Genomic DNA, 22,356 nt, shown 5'->3' on the forward strand with positions numbered 1-22,356 from the left:
TGACCTCTCCATTAAAAATGAAGTCTCATACCACTTTTAAAATAATTGTTCCTGAAACGTTGGAATACTTTGCTTTGACGTTTTCAAAAACACTAACATTTTTACATTTTGCTTTAGAAACCTTCATATTTTGCTAAAATAGTTTAAATTGAAACAACAACATTTTTGGATGAATTAAACTTTTAAGGGAGGGAGTGTCAAACAAGAATCTGAAATTCCAGATCAGCATCTGAGCTGCAGATTTCATGCCAGATTTTCAGGCCAGTACAGCATGAATACATTTCTGGGAAATGTGCTTTCCATAGTTTTGATTCAGTCTCTGAAAAGCTGTCTTCATGTCTGTCTTTACTCCTAAGTATAAGAGATCATTTCTATCTTTACAAAAATCTCAGTGCTATCATAAGGGGATAAGTGCAAAAGAGACACATAAGATGAAGGTCAGCTGCTAAGAAGAAAATATGAGTTAGACAGAAACTGGTTTAGACTGGAAGCCAAATAAAGGTTTCTCATTCGTTAAAGAGCTGAGATTCAAGAACAGTTTCCCCATAGGAACAGAGAAGAAGAAAATCTAAGAACTTTCACATGGATTTTGCAACACGTATGTCAGAGATTGGAATATCTGACATTTCACAATGCAATAGACTAGTTTGCATAACACAGGAATGGCCATTCTTTCTAAGTCTTCCATGACAGTCACCTTTTACTATAATAATTTCAGAAGCTATGGAAGGAAAACTGATAAAGCATTATGTATACAGCTTATAACGAGATATCTGTGTGCACAGGCAGAAAACAACTGAAGACAAAATCTTTTACTGTGTTGGACGGAGCGCAGTCACTTTCAGTAGAGTAATAATCCTTGTAGTATAGTTTTCTGAAGGAAAGGAAATCAAAGTACTCAAGTGCTATTGAGTAAAAGCATTTAGAAGCATGGCTTATGGATAGTATGGTAAATGGCTTGAGTTCTGTCATGATAGCAATTTTTCCCAGAGCCAAGAACTGTCAGGTATTATATCAAAGTCTCTACTCTGCTCAAGGATCCTGGGAGATCTTCAGCAAAATAAGAACAAGCAGAATGAAATTTGAGCTAGAAGTTACTGTGAAAACTTTAACTTTCACTGGTAAAACACCCAAAGCCCTCAGCTGTCCTATTGACAAAGAGCAATCCACATGAAAATGTACACTGCAGCTGTGAACCCAGAATTCAAAGCACATTTTCTCATAATAAGAGAGTCGTGCTGAGGGGTGGATGGGATGAGGTGCCAACACCTGGAGATATTTCCGCGCATCTCCCAAGCATGATGCATTGTGCAATGCTTTTGGCTAATGCTAACAAAGGGAAACAAGTAAATCTCTCTGACCTTTATTCTGCCAGGGGTTCCTCATAGTTTCCCACTGGCTCAGACCCTCCAGCTTCACTAGGCCAGTGCTGTAGCATATTTTTCCGATATCATCTAGAATGACTGCTTTATTTCCACACAAAGTGCCAAATGAAGTTTCTGAAGTGGGAACACTTTTTCTCTGAGAAACAGTGCTATATCTCCCATCTGTTTTCAGAGGCAGACAAATATTCAGCAGTTGATAACCTATCGTGACTATCCATATGACACATACTCAGTTCAATAACCTAAAGTGAAACCCTCTGTGTTTCATTGCTTTCTAGCACATCTGTTCCTGCAGCAGAATTTCTTACAATACTGAATGATTGACAAAACTGGAAAAGCTGGATGTAAAGAGGAGAAAGCCATCACTGGCATATATTGTGAGTATGTGTGCCCCTTACTGGTTTTTACACATGGGGAGTGACCACCTCAGAAGTTCAGAAGTTGCACTTCACTTTTGTTTGGTTCTTTGAAAGAAGACAGTGACAATTTTAATGAAATTACTTTTGTCTTCAAATCACATTGATACATAAAATCAAAATCATAGAATGCCTTGAGTCGGAAGGGACCTTAAAGGATCATCTAGTTCCAAACCCTCTTCTGTGGTCAGGGATAGCTCCCCCTAGACCAAGTTGCTCAAAGCCCCATCCAACCTGACCTTGAATACTATGTTTATGCAATTCACCATAATACTATGAGAATCTCCACATAGTGTTTTTTAGCATCCTTAACAGCGTAAGTGCAAGAGGAAAAACATTTATATTACTCTCAGCAGGTACAAGATAAACCAAGATAAACGAGAGAAAACTAACACATTGCCATATTTCAGATACATAGTATAGGAGACAATACCCTAGAAAATCATGGTTAAAAGACTATATAGTTAGATGTTCCGAGATATGCTGCGGACTTTCATTGATAATGCATGACATCATACATGATAAGAAATAGAAAAACAATTTCAAACTTTATGTTTTTCTTTGTACAGACACCCTTGCGTAAGAAGCCTATGGTGATATAAAAAGGACCATATTGACCCCTTCTCACTTTTGGCGGTTGGGCTGGCAATAACTGTCTCTTTTTATTAATATTGTTTTTATCTAGAGCCATAATGACCATCCTACATAGGTGAAATGAAAGACATTTATTTCATACCTAACACCTCAGTGGAAAAAGAAATTCAATGTATTGCACTAATTTGCTACATAACTTTTCGCTGTCAAAGAGAAACAGCCCTCGAGGGCCAGACATCTTACCTGGCCTGCTAGAAACTAATTGCAAATCACTGTGCCTGAGCAATGGGATCTCACCACTGAGCATGCTACAGTCTGCAGCTCTCTGTGCTAACATGATCGGCAATGATGACATAGATTATGGAGAAGTTCCTTGAGAACAACCTAAGTCTTTCTTATAGCATTAATCAGAGTTTGCCTGAAAAGTAACGGAAACTATGGAGCAGCATTGACAAGCCCAAGCAAGCTGACAGATGTTATGCTTGCCTTTGTGAGCTCACTCTGTTGAAACCAGAGCTGAGACATTATCATCTCCAGGCACCAGCAACCATGGATTGAACAGAGCTTAAAAACAAGCTGCTTTCCACTCACTCTTCCCTAGAGGAACAGAGAAATTTATTGGATATTTTCAGACAGAGATTCCTATCCAAGGCATGTAGAGAAAAGAGAGATGTTTTTCCCCCTAGCCAGGGATCTATAGTAGGAGACATCACTTTCCTATGGGACCTGAGGATATGTCTGTAATGCAGTTACCATTCAGTATAACCAGAATAACCTACATCACTTTCTCACATAACTGCCAGTAGCTGAGATATAGCCCTGTGTTTCTCAATGCAGGTTATAAAACCCATCTGGGAAACTTAACATACACTTGAACAGGTTTAGCAGCCTGCACTAAGTTTTATAGTGCCATAATGATGCTGTTAATGCTAATTTAAAGATACTTCAAGTCTTGTCTGAAGGACAACTGCCTCAGCCTCACCTGAAGGAATAATGTGAAGTAGCAGCAGTCAAAATCTAACTTTGGTTTCATCACTATCTGTGTGACTAGGGACTGCTCTGAGTTTCTTTGTGCTTTTTCAGAGAGGTATGGCAAGTCAGTGCATGTCTTGCACTTGTCTTTCTGTACTATCTCAGAAACACTTAAACTGGTGTGCTAAAGAGGGAACTAAGAGAGGCCTGTGACACAGCAGCTCCCTAAGCCTACTGAGTGTGAAATAAATGTAAGAAAAAGACCTCCAAAGCAGACAATTAAACACATTAAGAAATGCTCCTGGTACAATCAAATATGTTATTTTTAATTTCTTTCTCAGGAAACCCAACTTCACTTACAAGAAAAACCCGTAAAACTTCAGTTAAGAAGTTGATGCATATGCAGATCTTACACTGGAATTCTATCATTTTGCACTTGAAATACTAGAAAACAGTGGCTTTTCTAGCTTCATCCAGAATATAAATCCTAAGAGTGATGTTTTTCTTGAGGTCTGGCCTTTCAAATCCATATACTCAGACTTTGTCCTTTATGTTTTTCCCTCACTCCTAAATATTTTGGTTTATTTTATCTTCATTTTCAATCAAAAATTCAAATTATATATTTTCCCCCCTTCTGGCTGGATACCAGGATGAATACTAGGATAAAATATGTAGGTCCTTTTTCATCAGAATAGCTTGCAGAATTTGTTCCTTCACCTTTTTATCACAGCAATATCTCCTCTACACATTGTGTTATTACTACTAAATGATAAAGAACTCCAAAAGGTATTTTTCAGAACTAGTTGTGCCTAACATAACATGCCACTCATATCACCTTATCAAAAAAAAACATAAATAGGTATGCTTTTATCTGTCCTCAGACATTCACCCATCTTGGACTTTTCTTATATGGTAAATTCTTCCAATTACTATGGGCAGCTGCAGATAATTTTTGGCTAGGATAGAAATACTGTCCCATAATTTATGTCATCTTTCACCTATAATTTACAATCTAATATATGCAAAGTAAGAAAACATATAGGGAAACTCATCAAAGATGATTACAAACAAAAGTAGATTTAAAATAGCTTGAAAGAGTTTACAACTGATAACTTACCCATCTGTATAGAAAATAGTCATGAAAAGACAAGGAATCACATGCAAGAAAGCCAAAGAGTTGAGGAATTGTGGAAGCCCAGAAATAATTCTAGTTCCGGAAAGTACCAGGTACCAAAATATTTGTTTTTGCAGTCTCTGCTTTGAAATATCTTGTCAACAACCCACAACTACTTGGTGAAACCAGGACTTAAGTCTTACTGACCTGTCCATTAGCCTCACAAGAGGATGAGTTAATGTACAACATATATGAAAATGTTTTTCTTTACCTACCTGTTGCTAATACTATACAGGAAATTCCACTATGGAGTTTCCTGTCTTTCCACTAAAGATCAAAAACAATACCACTTTTCCGAGCTAAATCAAATTCTGCACCTCAGGGTGCCAGTTTCTAAAGTATGCTGAAATAAAAGGAAGGATTTATTCCAATGATGTAAGGCTCGAATTTTTAGAAAGAAGTAACCAAAGTAAACTAAAATCTTATCAAACAAATTTTAATCAAGTTGCCATTCCACAGAGGCTTGAAATTCAATATTATCTAAAATTTTAAAGCAACTTTATTGCCCTAGTGCTTACAATGAATATCTCCATTCTTATTGCTGCACTGGGCATTTCAGCAGTATTTGACTTGGTCATAGCGGAGAAGGAAATAAGGCTGTTCAGAACTAAGTGTGTAGTAGGAACAAAAACAGCAAAGCAACAGTTGATTAGGGTGCTGGAAGGCTTAGTGGGAGAATCTGTCTATTTAAAGTCATAGGGGAGGTGACAATACTGAGGGGGACAAAACAAAAAGTGCCAGTATGCCATTCACAAGGGCAGTAGAAATGCAATAGAGATGTCAGATAGTAGTGACTGGCAACCAAGGTGGAAGTCAGGCAGGTTCATGGCTGGGCTTCGCGAACGAAGATTTGGGAAGGACTCTACCCACATTTGCTACAAGTGTGCTGGTGGCTAAAAAGGCCAATGCGAGATAGACAAGTCCAGTTGCAAAGGGCACAACAGAAAGACTCCTTAGGTGGTATCAGCAGGACATGATTCTTTCTGCATTGTCTTTTCTCCTCGAGAGTGATCCTGCGTGCACTGTCAAAGGAAGCAGCAGTGTTATAGATGGTGTGTCTCCAGACCTCCCAACTGGAGGCCAGAGTAGACCAGTTATGCTGATCAATATGGCCAAGGCTGAGATGTTGTTTCAGGGAGTCCTTGTATCTTTTCTTTGGGGCTCCTCTCTTGCAGCAGCCAGTGGCAAGTTCACCATAAAGCAAGATCTTAGGGAGGTGGTAGTCCTTCATCCTTGAGACGTGTCCTGTCCAACGCAGCTGAGAGAAGTCAGGCAGGTAGGCTGGTAAATAATAAGACAGGATGAAAATTGACATCTCACAATGAAAATTTATGAAGAAATTATTCCACTTGGATAGAAACATATATGATATTATGAATTGGCAACACAAAATTTTAATTAAATTATAGGTGGTTGACTCAAGTTGTTTCTTATTACACTATGTAACACTGTATAAAAGCCAAAAACTTTTTTTCCTGATGTATATCTGTGCAAACAAATAGGCTGCTACAACAGCATGGAAAATTTACACCACGATGTTTCCCTTTGTTCTTTAAGAGACTGTATAGATTGTATGCATGAAAAAACATTTAGGTAGAAGCATAAGAAATTAATTTCAGGTAGATAGAGAAGGAATTAAGCTACTATTACTTGACTTTTCTCATCTCAACTACACTAGCCATTTACTAAACCCATGCTCCGTGGAGGGTGAGTAACATAGAAAAGGCGAAACAGGCTACATGTAACTACAGAGAAAATGCCAGAGACTGAATTTAAAGACAGGACTGTTTTGGCTCCTTGCCCAGCTTTTAAAACCTGGATTGTCTTGCCATCAGCCCATACATTTCCCTACTGCGCAAAGTGAAAGCTTGTGTGTTTTACGGCATTAGCAACTTAATCTCCTCAACCTCTCACTTGTGGCCTGAACCCTGTTAATTAAGATTCAAGGGGACCAAAGTGGCTGCTGCTCAGGGTCGCTGGGCAGCCCCACACCAAATTCTGGTGCTCTGAAGAGGAACCTTTGGTCAGGTAATCTGCTCATTAGGGAGTCTGAAGGCTCTGTCTGTGCTGTCAGACCATGAGTCATGGCTTTTCTCAGCATTTCTCTGAACTGGTGCAAGAAAACTTAGGAGGCAAACTGCTGATGAGTTCTGCCATTCTCAGGAGGGAGGAGGGAGGTGCTATGTTTTGTGTCAAACCTGCATGCTTACACCCCGCAGGGAGAACTTCTGTCCCTGCCAATTACTTCACTCTTAATGGTGTTTCAACTGGTTAGGACCTGACATTTTTCACCCCCCTACACAGGAAAAACAGGATCTTCCTAAAACCAGCTCTCTGTGTGTTTACACAGCAGAGAGGCTGTATGTGCCAAAATAAATATGATTATTACCCTTGCCATTGTGAAAGAAATTACTCAATAGAAATTTGTTACAAATGCATGATAGGGTGATTTTTAAATCAGGATAAGGATTTATAGAGAGCTAAAACAGTGAAAAAACAAATATATAATGAGAAATATTAAATTACCTTTATTATATGGAAGGAAGGTTTGACATTAAGGATTTTCTTTAAATATTTGTGAGCTGTGTAGTGGCTAACATTAAAATACCAAAATGACAGCTAAAGTTTTATAATAGCACATCAGCAAGCAGAGGTAGTGTATGATTCCTGGGATGTTTGAGGATATTTAGAGGCTGACTGAGGTAGTAGCACAGCTTTAATCAATGTACTCAGCAAGACATTCTGCTATCCAAAAATTGTAAGTAATAACAAAATTTATACCCAGACCAGTACAAAACAGGACTTGCCCTCCTTCATCTTGAAGACCTGTCTGGTTAGGAGATGGCTGTGGTTTAGCTTCCAATCACTTACCTCTTTCAAGTAATATTGGTAATATTATACCTACTTTACTTATCAAATGATAGCTCTCTGCTTGATGACCTTACGTGTCAAGGATTAAGACAAAGTGAATATAGTCTCCTGCAGAAATTGCAAAAATCAGCTTCCCTTCTCCTTTCTCATGTTCTACATGCAAGAAATAATCAGTCTCACAGCATATAACAACTTAGAATAGTATTTTACAGAAACTTGATTAAAATGACACAAGTTGGAAGTAGGGGGAAGAGGAGAGCAAAATGACTTTGCAATTGCCAGAGGAAAACTCATTAACCTTGGTGGGTTTTTTAGGAAGTTGTTTTTTAATGCATCCAGATACTTCTTTTGATGTCCAGTGCATCCAGAAGCTCTGTTTCTCTGGTCGCTACAACTGACAACTACCTGGAGAGAGCAAGAGCTTCCATCCAGGGCACAATCTGAATTTTGTGTCTGAAAACAGCAAGTGAGAGGAGGCAAGAAGGAAAAGAAGATAAGAAAAGAGAGGAATGTGGAGAGGAAACTTTCTAGACAAACACCTCATCTAATATGAAGTTAAGACATGCCTGGGCCTTGAATCCAGAAAAGGAACCTGAGAAATTATCCAGTATTGAGTAATCCAGATTATTAAGGGATTTTTGATTGAACATCAAATCCTTATCTGAAACTCTTCAATGACATTCACCATATTAACACTTCAACACTTAAAAAAATTCTTATGCATTTAAATTTTCTTCCATACTTTTTCAGTAGTCAAGGATTGCATCAAATAAAATATTTTCAGATACTTATGACAGTACACAGTGACAAAAGTGATGCCTAGGGAGGGATGGGGCAGGAAGAAGAGCATGGCATCTGCAAAGAGATTAAGACGGATCCGTAAGCTCCCCACCTGCCAGTTTAACCATTGCTTTGGGAAGCATCACCTCTTGCCACCCTCCAAGACATCGTTGCAGTCTTGGCTCAGTAAAGGGTTACAAATTCGGGTGAGATGTCCAAGCCCTTGGGAAGGGTGGGGGATTGCTGTATGAAGGGAAAGGGAAAGCAAGAGAAAAAGGTAAAGGCCGTGAAGGTGACACTGCAAGTTGCTATCAGCAGGAGCAGCACCAGACTGCCTTCAGGAAAAGCAGCAGCTGTGCCTGAGTCTGTCCTCATCGTTCCCTATTTCTCCCACTAAGAATGAGGAACGGAAAAACATACACATTTCTTAAAAGGTAATTATCATGTGACAAGAAAAAAGCTACTCTGCAGAGCTTCCATTATTTTTATTTTTTCACATTTTCTCACTGTTCTTCTTGGCCAACAGCTTAGTTTTGTGTGCATTTGCTCAACCAAACCACTTCATTCATTTTGGAGTATATTGGAAAGCTCTTACTCTCCAGAGAAGTTAGATAGAAACAAGGACCGGTCCCATGCACTTAATGAAAGACAAGATTTTCCACTCTAACCATCGCCTTGTTCCTTTTTAAACCACACATTTCTTTCTCTTTCGTTTTCCCTTTCCAATAAGTACTACTGCCTCTAGTCACCATCAAGAAACAGCAGTGGGTGACACTGCAGACTGCTGCAGAGGCACCATGGGAACCTGGATAAATCAACACACTGATGCTTTTTCTTGTTCTTTGTGCACAGAAGAAACAGCTTTCCACAAGGTATTTCTGGTCTCAATGAAAAAAAAAAATTAAAAAACAAGCATCAACAACAAAACCCAGCAGTGCAGTCTAGCTAAATTATTTACCTATCTTATTTAGGTTAAACTGGTTTAACAATTTCAGCCAAAACTTACAAATTGTGAGGCTCTAAACTTTAAATTTTGCTTTGAGGGAAATGAAACATACCTCAAATATTCAGAAATAATGGATAATTATCTTTTTAATTCACAAACCATAGTGATAATAATTAGAAAAAATCCCTGAAGGTGTAATGAAGCTGATATACACAAAGATATAATCCCTGGTTCAAGAAAATCCTGAACTGCAGAGCTCTAGAAAATGGAGAGAATACTAGGGAAAATAATTTTTCTCTGTTCTCATAAACTTCTTCTTCAGGCCAGTTTTGGAGTCAGGATACCAAGCTGGGTGGATCTCTGCTCTGATCAAGTACAACTGCTCTTATCTTCCTAAAACAAATCAAACACGTGATAAGGTCTGACATTACCAAAGCTCACATGGGCTGTACTTCATGATTAACTAAATATTGAGTCCTACTGGCCAATTCTGGTTTTGATTGTTATATCATTGGTGCTACAGCTAGCTTTTCCACATACATTTCGGTTGCTGGTACACTAAAGCTTTATGAAAAGCAGCATAAAGTGGGAGGGAATGCCAATCACAGCAGCAGGGAGACCAATCACATGGTGATTTACGCTCTCTCGGAGACCTGGCACAAAACACGAGGCTCCAAGCCTCTATTTACTAAACTTAGGCTCTGCCTCACGTTACAGAAGGTCACCACTCCGCTGGGGAACCTTGTGTACACATAGCCTTGCTATTTCAAACAAGCTGAAAGTTTGGTTTGCCCATAGTTCTGCCACCTTCTGTAAGTAAATATCTTATGACCTGGCCATCTTGAGCTTCCAACTTACTCGTCATAAAGCAGACATCTATATCTGCCGTGAATGCTCTTACTCCCCATACAGAACTGTCATGCATGTGTCCTGCATGTATGTATGACTACACACTTCTTGTGGCCGACAGAGTTTTAGTAATGTGACGGAAAGATGGAAAACAATGAGCTTTTTCATCTTTCTAAAGCAGCAGCTTTTTAATGCACACACCCAGGCTTCACATAAAATTGAAACTTAGTAGAAATCCCCATCCTTCCTCCTGCTTCCCCTAGACTTCTTTTCAGCAACACTTAGAAGAGTTTTAACTTTTTTTATCCCACTGAGTTACTGAAAAAAACCCAAAATACTTCTATCAGAGTAATTAAGTTGCATACTTCATTTTCAGAATTAAATCTTCAGTTTTGATAATAAAGAAGCTGCTGAACTTACATCTGCTTCTGGAAGGCTAGCCAAACTCTGAGGAAATTGCAGTAGACATTAAAAGTTCAAATGTTCCAAAAAAGTGGAAATAATAAAAGTACAGGGAAAGATGCTTTTAAACTTTTATAGAAAATTTGAAAAATATTTGTTTTGCAAAAATGTTAAAGAAAAAAAGAAAAAGCCTTTTTAATAAGAAATGTATCTTTTGTCTTTATAGGACTATCACTGAAGCCCTTAGGCCAGTGTAAACACAAAGGATGCATGATTTCCTGCATCTCACAAGAAAGGTGAGAAAAAAAGCCTGTCAAAACTTAGAATTCTTTCTGTACTGCTAAGCACCAGCTTTGACATTATATTCAGGCTTAATGGGAAACTAGAAATTACTGGATTCTCTTTTTTATCTCATGCCACCATTTCTATCAGCCATACTGTTACACTAGGACATCTGCTTTTCCATCTGAAGATGCCCAGCTGTACTGGATCACAGTCTGCTTTGGTACAGCACACTAAAAGGTTCATACCACGTTATGCATTGGCTCCAACAGGGGAGCTACGGTAACACGAGTGTAAGATACCTTTACAAATACATGCTGTAAGTGTGTTAAATAACAACAGTCAATGGCAAATTTCATTTTAAGAGTTACTAAAACTCATTATACTGTTATGCATGCCCTCTAGTTTCAGTGTACAGTTCTATGCCCAGCCCCATCTTGACCTCAAAGGCTTTCTTGACAATGTGAGCAAGAATTCATACCCAACACTTGCTTTTCTGTCCGTATGCCTCATGGGCTTATCCTAGATGCATGGTGCAAGCCTCTGTAGACAAATAGTTTTGCCTTGTATATGCACACAGACATTATATGTTCCTGAAAAAAAGTAATCATATGCATGTATGTGTAGCTACTGCCACAAGCATTTGCATGTACACAGAAAAGTTGCACATGCAACTGCATGTCAACTTATTTGACATCAATAGCCTAATCCACTTCAACCTCTAACAAGTTGATGCTCTGATATTGTTATCCTGATGCCTGTCCTGACATTTTTGACAGCACCAACAAAAGTCACTTTGACACTGCACTCATACTCGCTCCCCCTACCCTACATCCCAACGCCTCTGCCCTCCATCTACAATGGATATTATGTTCTCAGCTTTACTCCACATGCATTCAAACTAGACTCAGGGCATAGAGATGCATGTGGTTCACAGTAACATCCACATTATTTTCAATGGCAGAGTGAAGAAATACAATGAAATACAGGCAACAGTTTAGGCTGATTTAATCTTGGCTACTCCTTGTTTCTGAAGCTAGGCAGACCCTGACCTGCCTCAAGTCCCTGTAGAGCCAAGAGACATTAAAGCAATTCACTTTTTAATTAGACAATTAATTCCTCTTGGCTTTACTGTTTTTAAGTCACCCTGTAGACATTGATCCTTTCTGAATACAGTTCCTGTTCTTCTCCACATCTGGGCAGCACAGTGGGGTCATGTCTGCATTCAGCATCCAGCTGCCAAGACAGACTATCCTCTCACACATCTTCAACCTATCCCTGGTCGGAGCCCTAGCCTGAGCACCCACATCTACTACAATTCCTGAAGTTATGAATACAGTTTGCTGACTTCTCTAAGGTATTTTAATGTATCCGGTACTATTCATCCTCTGAAATGGTGCTACTGAGAGTAGGCCCTGATGCCCTTCAGAAGGTGCAGCCAGCAGAAGGGCAGGCTTGAAGTCTGGGCTCTTCAAATGAGAGATCAAACCATATCAGAAATCTAATGATCTTAGGAAAGAGATCTGACAGGCCATTTAGGAATGTCAATAAAATGTCCAGAGAAACAAACATTATTTTCGTTGATTTCATTAATCTTGGCCCAATTTTTTTTCTGAGCCGGTACAATTCAGAATGGCAAGTACTTTATCCATATGACAGCATAATAAGAAAATTGCCACTCAGGCTTAGAAAATGAGCCTTTTTCATTTTCTGACATTCATTTATCCAGGGGAAATCATGCAATATCTGAAATTATGTAGGCCTTATCTTGAAAAAAAATCTTATTGAATCATAGAAGCTGTCAATACAGTTTTAACCTTTGAAGAAACACTTTCTTTTCAAAAGGAGTCACATTGCCTTTTGCAAGGATAATTCTTGTAGTGACCCATAAAAGTATTCTGAAGAGTTCTTTCTTATTACAATATCCAATGTCCTCTAAAATTATTTCACTCTTTCCTATAGTAACTCAAATAATTGGCTCAAAGAACAGCATTTCACAAATGTGCTATGACAGCAAACAATCAGTGATACAATGTGCAAGTTATCACCTACTTTTACCAGATCAAAACCTGACAAACTATTCCTATCTGATAGCATAATAGCAGATAACTCCTTTGAACAATTCTAGCATATAGATACTTTGTTTTGCCTCCTTGCATTATATAATATATCTAACCTTTTATTTTAATTGTTACCTAAAGAAGAAAGCAATGCCTAGACATAAAAGGTAAAATTCAAAATCAGAAAATGCCTATGATGTTTACACCAGCAATATATACTTACAACTGCCTCGACTAAAGATAAGAATGGGCTATCTTGTCTATTTTTCTGCTATTACAGTTTTGCTTCTTATTAACTACTTGTCCTGCTTAATTCAAGCTATGTAAGGTAATTCACTTGGAGCAACCTTTAACCTTCAGAAATTACTCTTGGGAATTACTTGCAGATATTTATTGTTGGTTTACTTTTGCTCAGATTTAGCCTATTATTTCTATTTAAGCTTCTCCCTCTATTATGTTGTTGTTGTCAACTATGAGTATAGCTACAGCTATGTAGACAGTCAACTGTCATACATATTTGAGCAAGCAAAAAGTAATTCAAACCAGTGAGAACTTCTTATATGCTATAACAACCAGTATAAGTTGCCTCAGAATACTAGAGTGGATTGATTTATACATTATGAACACAATATCTGATGAAGAAATCCTGGTTTTGTTCACAAACCACTTGTAAGTGGTTGTGATTATTGTAGATCTATCTGTGAGTGGCCGCATGGCTGTGTGGAGGCATCCCGGGAGCCCCGGGTCACCCCCCCCGCCGCATGGCTGTGTGGAGGCGTCCTGGGAGCCCCGGGCGCCGCCCGCGCTTCGCGCACGCGGTTTACTCCCCAGTCACAACCACCACGGGAGAAGGAGAAAATGGGGGACCCTTGCAGGTCGGAGCTGCACCCCCATGGAGGAGAGGACAGCTTCGGAGCACACTCAGGTTTGCCGTTCCAGGTTTGGGGGGGAGGGGTTTGATGGGGGGAAGGGGAGGCAAGTTGGGAGGATGGGGGGTTCAGGGGAAGGGGGGAGAGGAGAGGGGAGGGGTATCGAGCAGGCCGTGGGGGTCCTCCAACTTGCAGGAGGTAGAGCGGGGCAGTCCTGTTTCAAGTGTCACAGGTGAGCAGTGCACCTGTTGATACGTGGTAACACAGTGAAGGAAGGATATGGTCAGGGTGGACAGTGGGTTTCCTTTACAGTGATGGGGGTCCCAGCCAGGCTGGGGCCTTGTTGGGCACCCCAGCCTTGGATGAGTGGGGGGGTTGGTTGGTTGCTTTGTTTGTCTGTTTGGTTTTGGCTCACCTGCGGCTGCTGCACAGCTTCGGCCTGTTCTGGATGTGTCTGCTTTGCTCTGTTGCGTCCTGAAGGGGTGGACAGGGCGAGGGTTGTTCCTGGGTGTCTCCTTGAGATTGTGTATAGTTAGGTGATAGTGGGGTGGGAAGTGAGGGACTTGCCCAGATCGCTCTGACAGGCACAGACCATGTGTGCCCATATGTGGTTGCGAGCTATGCTGGCGATGGTACATGCCTTCGGTAGGGTCACCCATGCCAGACAGGTCAAAACCGTAGGGTCAGATACATTACATTCTTGGGCAGGATGAGCTCGTTAGCCTTCTGGCAATCATCCTAGGAGAAGGACAACTCTAATCTCAAACCCGGGCAGATGGAGCTCGCTTAGCCCTGTAAGGCCATCCATCTAAGAAAAGGTCACTCTAATCAAACCTACGTCCCGAGGACCTCGCTGCCACCGTCCAAGCTCGCTTGGCCCTGGCAGATGAACCTCAGGATTAAAGGGTGGGTTCAGTTCCACGCATACTGCATCTCACCTAAAAAATCCATTGCGCAGGCTTGAAGGCTTTACCCACATGCAAAAAGTCCTGCAGCGACGGGCGAGGGTCGAAACGGTAGGTGAAAGGTGCACTGGGAGCCGCAGACTCAACCCTGCATGCAGTCGGTTCAGGATATTGGTCATTTGAGACTGACGGAGATGAGAGTCTCTTGGGGCAGCACCCTGAACGACCAAGCAGCCTTTTCAAGGACAGCACTGCTTGCTCCACTCGGAGAGGGGCCTAGAAAAGGTGGCCTAAACAAAGCTCATCTCCACCTTCACACGGTTGGTTAACCGCAGACCAACGGGCATCTTCTTCCAATGCGGTCGCACAAAGAGCAAAAGACAAAGGCATGCACCTGCCTCCAAAGGTGTACCCAAATTAACTCTAGCATGTTGGAACATCAGAACCATGCTCGATTCTGCGAATAGCGGACGTCCTGAGCGACGTTCTGCCCTAATTGCCCATGAACTGGCTCGTCTCAACATCGACATTGCTGCTCTCAGCGAAGTTCGCCTTCACGAGGAAGGCAGCCTCAGAGAACATGGTGCCGGTTACACACTCTTTTGGTCAGGTAAGCCCAGAACCGAAAAACATCTCTCAGGTGTCGGTTTCATGATCAAAAACTCTATTGTCCCTAAACTCGAAAATCTGCCGACAGGTCACTCTGACCGCATTATCTCCCTACGCCTTCCACTAAACAACAAGCAACACGTTGTCATCTTTAGTATATATGCCCCAACTCTCCAAGCTGACCCTGCTGAAAAAGATAAATTTTACACTGACCTGCGCTGCCTTACCCAAAAGGTGCCCGCAGATGATAAGATCATTATCCTTGGTGATTTCAACGCCAGAGTAGGTAAGAATTTTGAAGCTTGGAAAGGAATACTAGGCAAGCATGGTGTTGGAAACTGCAATGATAATGGTCGACTTCTGCTAGAATTCTGTGCAGAGCAACAGCTTACCATAACTAACACTATCTTTCAGCAGAAAAATAGTCTGAAGACAACCTGGATGCACCCCAGGTCTAAGCATTGGCACCTCATTGATTATGTCTTGGTGCGACAGAGAGATGTCCGCGATGTCCTCCATACCTGCGTGATGCCCAGCGCAGAATGCCAAACAGACCATCGGCTTGTGCGCTGTAAACTCAACTTCATTCTCAAATTCAAACCCAAAAGGGGCAGTATCCCAAGGAGAAGACTTCAAGTTAACGATCTCCAATCAGCCACAGTAAGAGAAAGATTCCAGACAAATCTTCAAACCAGGCTCGAAAACCATCCCACAAATCCTGCAGATTCCTCTCCTGAAACAATTTGGTATCATATTAAAAGCTGCATCCTGCAATCCTCTGAAGAATCCTTAGGGTTCTCCCTCAAGAAGAACAAGGACTGGTTTGATGAAAACAATCAAGAAATCCAGGACTTGTTGAGGAAGAAGAGAACTGCCCACCAAGCATACCTTGCACTGCCATCCTGTCACGCAAGAAAAACAGCCTTTCGTCTTGCATGCAGCAAGCTTCAGCAGAAACTCCGTGACATCCAGAACAAGTGGTGGACCGATCTAGCTGCAAAAACTCAACTATGTGCAGATACAGGGGATCACAAAGGATTCTATGAGGCCCTGAAAACAGCATATGGGCCTACGTACCAAGTCCAAAGCCCACTACTCAGTGCAGATGGTCAAACGCTTCTGACAGATAAAACCTCCATTCTGAATAGATGGTCTGAACACTTTCAGACTCTTTTCAGTACCAACCGTGTAGTACAAGACTCAGCAATTCAATCCATCACACAACAACCGGTGAAATTCGAATTGGATACTGCCCCCACTTTAGGAGAAACCCTCAAGGCCATACAGCAGGTGAAAATTGGCAAGGCAGCTGGGGTTGATGGAATTCCACCCGAAGTCTGGAAACATGGGGGCCTTGCACTCCATGCTAAATTTCATGAGCTTGTGGTGCGCTGTTGGGAACTAGGCAAACTACCTTCAGACCTTCGTGATGCAGTCATCATCACCTTGTATAAGAAGAAAGGTACTAAATCAGACTGCTCAAATTACTGTGGTATTACTCTGCTCTCCATTGCTGGCAAAATCTTGGCAAGAATACTCCTGAACAGACTAATACCCGCTATAGCAGAAGAAATTCTACCTGAAAGTCAGTGTGGCTTCAGAGCCAACAGGAGCACCACAGACATGATATTTGTTCTCAGACAACTGCAAGAGAAGTGTAGGGAACAGAACAAAGGTCTCTATGTAACCTTTGTCGACCTCACCAAGGCTTTCGATACTGTGAGCAGAAAAGGTCTATGGCAGATTTTGGAACGTTTAGGTTGTCCCCCCAAGTTCCTTAAAATGATCATCTCACTTCATGAGGATCAGCACGGCCAAGTCAGATATGGCAACACACTTTCTGAGCCCTTTCTAATAAAGAATGGCGTGAAACAAGGCTGCGTTCTCGCTCCTACCTTATTCACAGTCTTTTTCAGCATGATGCTCCAAAGGCCCACGGCAGACCTCGATGATCAGGACGGTATCTACATTCGATATCGTACTGATGGAAGCCTATTCAACCTAAGGTGACTGAAGGCCCACACTAAGACCCTAAACCATCTTGTCCGGGAGCTGCTTTATGCTGATGACGCCGCCCTTGTTGCCCACACAGAAGCAGCTCTGCAGCGTTTAACATCCTGCTTTGCAGATGCTGCTGAGCTCTTTGGGCTGGAAGTCAGCTTAAAGAAGACTGAAGTTCTCCATCAACCTGCACCTCAGGAAGTCCTCCATCATCCCCACATCACCATCGGCCAATCAGAACTCAAATCAGTCCAACAGTTTAATTACCTAGGCAGCCTCATCTCCTCAGATGGTAAGATCGACGGGGAGATAGACAATAGGTTAGCAAAGGCATATAGTGCCTTTGGAAAGCTCCATAAAAGAGTCTGGCGTAATAAACACTTGAAGAAAAGTACCAAGATCAGTGTTTACAGAGCCATAGTGCTGTCTACTCTTTTATATGGTTCTGAATCATGGGTCATCTACCGCCACCACCTGCGTCTCCTAGAACGCTTCCATCAACGCTGCCTCCGCACAATCCTAAACATCCACTGGTCAGATTATGTGACCAATACATCTGTTCTTGAACAGGCAGCAATCACAAGTATTGAGGCCATGCTACTGAGAACGCAACTGCGATGGGCAGGGCACGTCTCCAGGATGAAGGACCACCGCCTCCCTAAGATCCTGCTCTATGGTGAACTTGCCACTGGCTGTCGCAAGAGAGGAGCTCCGAAGAAAAGATACAAGGACTCCCTGAAGCAACAACTCAGCCTCGGGCATATTGATCACCATAACTGGTCTACTCTGGCCTCTAATCGGGAGGCCTGGAGACAGTCCATTTATAACGCCGCTGATGCTTTTGAGAAAGCACGCAGGATCACTCTTGAGGAGAAAAGACAACGCAGAAAGAATCGAGCCTTGCAGAATATACCATCTAAGGAGTCTTTCTGCTGTGTCTTTTGCAACTGGACGTGTCTATCTCGTATTGGCCTTTTTAGCCACCAACGCGCTTGCAAGAAACGTGGGTAGAGTCCTTCCCAAATCTTCGTTCGCGAAGCCTAGCCATGATGATCTGTGAGTTCTCTGACAAATTCAAATACAGATTCCAACCTACTGGTCAGCCAGAAAACTATTTACTGTTACTTATTTGTCTTCTAAAATTGTTATTGGTGGCTTGCATCTCACATCATTTATGTCCTGGGAGAAATAACAATGTAGGGTATGCCAGGCAACAGTCAACAGAAAACATTCCTCATGTACAAATTCATAAATGAAAACTCACTCAGGTGAAAAGAAATGAAGTTTCTCACTAGTAAACTGCTGGTGATGCCAACACCCATCCATGGGGACACACAACCAGCAACAGACTGTGCTTTATCAATCTGTTGACGAAATGTTCTCAAGACCTGCAGAATGTTCTGCAGAAATACAGAAGACTCTCAAAATTCTTCACATCCTTTATTATAACATAAAATAATACAAAGTTATTCTTTGTTTCTGTGAGGAAAACAATGAAAAGGGCATATTTTAGTACACAAAAAGTATCAACATATAGCATAAAATTTACGAGGAAAACATTTGAATAGAGTGGATGCAGGTCATCAAGCCACAAAAACCAATACTCTGAAATGAGGCTGATCATATGGAAGGATGGCATCAATGCAAACAGAATAATTTCCAAAAGCAATTGTGTGACTTAGAAGTTGTCTTGGTAAACTAGAAGCCTTACCCTAAAATCAGAGCTATGATTCTATAACACAAATAATCCATGCTAGCTATAAAATCGATCTGGCACTGCTATGGCAGTGAACTAAGCACTTGTGAGCTGTAGACACCGCAAGGGACTTGCTGTGCTTAATGAGGCAGTCAGTTTATATCCCTCCCTGTTTCTCCACACATGGGTATACCAGCTTGTGCTATCACTCTATTTCAACTGCAGGACTCAATACACCTGCCTGCATTTTTATGGGCTTTATACCAGTAAAATTTATTTCTTTCAGGTTTTTTTCCCTATAAAAAAAGTCAAACTAAAGACATGAAGCTCTTGCTCAGAGAATTAGGTATTATACAAAGTTTAATGCAAATGTAAAAATATTTCCATGGTCTCTGTCAATTCTAATAATCTCCTGTATTTTTACACAAGTAAACTTTTAATTTACAATGACGGCCTGGAAGGTTCTTGTTCTGCAGTCTTGTATAGGAAGATTCAGCATTGTGCTGAAGAAATGAAAAGAAGACATTGAGCAGCTATTCACCAGTCATCACATCAGCTCTTCGGGAAGTCTGTCCCTCTCCTTAACCACAGGCCTTCCTCTGCAGATATATCTACCAACTAACATCAGAAATACATTGTAAGTGCTCGTAGGCACCAGACTAAACAGGAAGAAGCCCTCCTTCAGAGTTATGACTGAGTTGTCAATACAAGTCTACATTACAATCTAATTGTCTTCTGTGACCTCCATACGTATTAAACACTGCTACTGTTTACCTTCTTTACCGGCTCAGAAGGAGATTGCGATGCAGCAATCTGAGGGTTTTGAGCACCATAAGTTGTGTGAGACATGCTTCTCAGCGCCAGCACGTACCAATTCAGCTATTCACTTGATTCACTCACACCTAGAAGATAAACAGGTATCTGAAAGCCACACCATGCAGGTAAGCAGAAAGGACATTTCTATGTAATTTTGAAAATAGGCTTGTGACGCTGAGGGCTCTGTTCAGAAAAGGTGGAACTTGGGGCTTCTTGCGTAACGGACAAAATACAGTACAACAGTTCATGAACCAGTCTCAGGAACAATTCATCTTAAATTTAGACTTTGAACTACTGATTGTTAGTGAGCTAAGCATGAGCCACAAATTATTGATGAATCAATTAGGACCAAACTGAGTGAGTGCTTTAAACATTTTTGAAGTATATCTGAACAACTTAGGTCATGTTTCAGCTCCACACCTTATGCAAATATGTTCAAAGCACTCAGCCAGCAAGTCCCAGGAAATTAGAGAGTGTTTAAGCAAACAATGGATTTACTGAAAGTGAATTGCTTACCACGGAAGTGCCTGATGCTCTGCTTGTCTGTCCTCGCCTTCTTATGCTGCTTTTCTTAGGACTGCTAATTCTAGCAGTTCTGTGGCTCTCTTTCTCCTTTCTCTAAAACTTGTCCCTCTGGATTTAATTCTGTCTACCCTTTTTTCCCTGACCTTCCCTCCTCACCATGAATCTTTTTCTCCAGTTCTGTACCCACATTTTGATCCTCCTGTAAAACCAGGTCAGCCCTGCTGTCCATGTCCACCAGGACTTGGCATACATTTTGCAATTACTGGCTGTTCAGTACATGTACAACCAATCACTGCAGTTGGTCCTGTGTCCTGGAGAAGCTGAGATGATGCCAAGCCAGGTACAATTGACACCTTGCTGACTATTGACTCGTGAGGCACCACAAGCTCCCTAACCCACAGCCCTGCTGAGCTCAAAAACAGCACAGCTGAGTCTGAGAAACATTGATCTCACCTCCAGCTGTGGCCAATGCCAGTTGCTTCAGAGAAACAAAATGCCCTGTATGGACACTCAGATGGACAAAACCTACAGCTAAAAGCAGATTACACAACTCTTCTGAAAACATGGTCTCGAAGTTCACCCTGCCTTGAAATATGTTTCAGCAATATCAGATTTGGAAAGAGCCCCTTCCTTGAGGAGGAAATAAAAGAGTAAAGCTTCACATGTCTGTTATGACAGACCTATTTATGAAGACAAGGATTTTGTCCATTTCATTGAGTGATGACTTACACTGGATTTTCATTTGAGCTACAAATTTATCCTCCCTGTAACATCAATTACTGGGTATGCTTCTAGAACAGTTTTTCTACCATATTGTTTGTTTCCTTTCTAAAGTAAAAGAAGATAATATCTCTCACTTGTTTTAGAGGTCTAAGCCACAAGAATAAAATGAGTCTTCTCTCATAAAGCTTATCTCTTACCTCTTATCACCTCCTCACCTTCTAAAATTCCTATTTATAAAAATGAGGCTACCAGAGCCACCAGAGCCAAACACAGTATGACCAGCAATGAAAGATAATGCATCACTTGTATTCTCTGTACTATTCTTTTCACAAAACCATGTTTTATTTTTGGCCACTTCTGATTTGTCCTCAGAGACATCCAGGACAAACAATTGATCACAATTTGTCATGTTGAAAATTAATCTTTTCATCTTCATTTGTCTTTAATTTGTGATCCACAATGGCACTTCAGTGAGTAGCTTTTTTACAACTTTATAAGACACTATGTCAAAGGTCTTTGAAAGTCCAAATGAATCCTATATACTAACCTCCAAGGCTGAAGAGGGGTTAAATCTCAGCATTGTAAAAACTGAAGGCAGTTCCTTAAAAATCTAATTTTCATTAGAAAATTTCAGACAATACTTCAAATAATAGTTTAAAAATAATAAAAAAAAAGTTGTATTTTCAACTCCATTGCCGTACATTAAAGTCCTAAACGTAACTGAGTGATATCAGGATGAACTGATACCAATAGAGTACACTTGTACATTTTTCTTTATTAGCATTTCTAACATACTGTTGACTCTTCACACACAATCACTGTCAGAAAAGTGTTCTTTGCTTCTTCATCTAAAATAACAGAAAACACCACTTCTAATTTTTTCCAGAAAAGGTTATTTTCTATATAGAACACCAATTATCAACTCTGCTAGGTGCCACAGGTAAGATAAAGGAAGAATTAGTAATTTAGGCGTAGCAGAACTCTTGTATCACTGATAGCTGTCTTTATCTCTGCTCTTTTTTTCAGAAATATTGCAGATTTTACGGCAGAATTCTTCTTTTCATATTTCAGATTTATGGTCCTTATTAAATATTAAAATGAACAGAAAATATCTTCTGTTAGAAATTCTGTATTTCAGTTATTTCTTTAGTTGAAACAACTAACAGAAACTGATGAGATTTGGTGTGCTGGTATCTCAGCCTCTCTTCAACATTTCCTGAAAGACACTCCACACATTTCTGTCTCAACAAGCTGATTTTGTTTTCTCCCCTTATTAATGCTCCTGCCTCTGAGACAAATGAACAAATGAGTCACAAAAACAAATTCATTAAATGAAATTAATAGACAAATGGAAAAGAAAACCCATCCATTAATAAGAAATCACTTATTAACACCATGATCATTTAAACTTTGGCAGATCCTATGAGATGTATTTGTAACCAGAAGGAAAAATGGAAAAAAATAAAAAATTTACTAGTCTG

General features: G+C 40.7%; 1 long non-coding RNA gene across 1 annotated transcript; it reads right to left on the reverse strand.

Annotated features, from left to right (window-relative positions):
• Positions 1-5,704: 5,704 nt before the first annotated feature.
• LOC113967564 lies at positions 5,705-20,546 on the reverse strand. The gene is made up of 3 exons (XR_003534214.1): positions 20,144-20,546; positions 19,586-19,713; positions 5,705-5,822 (listed from the first exon to the last, which is right to left on the reverse strand). It is a non-coding gene; the product is annotated as an uncharacterized LOC113967564 (long non-coding RNA).
• Positions 20,547-22,356: the final 1,810 nt, after the last annotated feature.

The sequence above is a fragment of the Neopelma chrysocephalum genome, unplaced genomic scaffold (assembly GCF_003984885.1).
Source record: "Neopelma chrysocephalum unplaced genomic scaffold, ASM398488v2 Primary Assembly neopelma1_23, whole genome shotgun sequence".
Taxonomy (NCBI): Eukaryota; Metazoa; Chordata; class Aves; order Passeriformes; family Pipridae; genus Neopelma; species Neopelma chrysocephalum.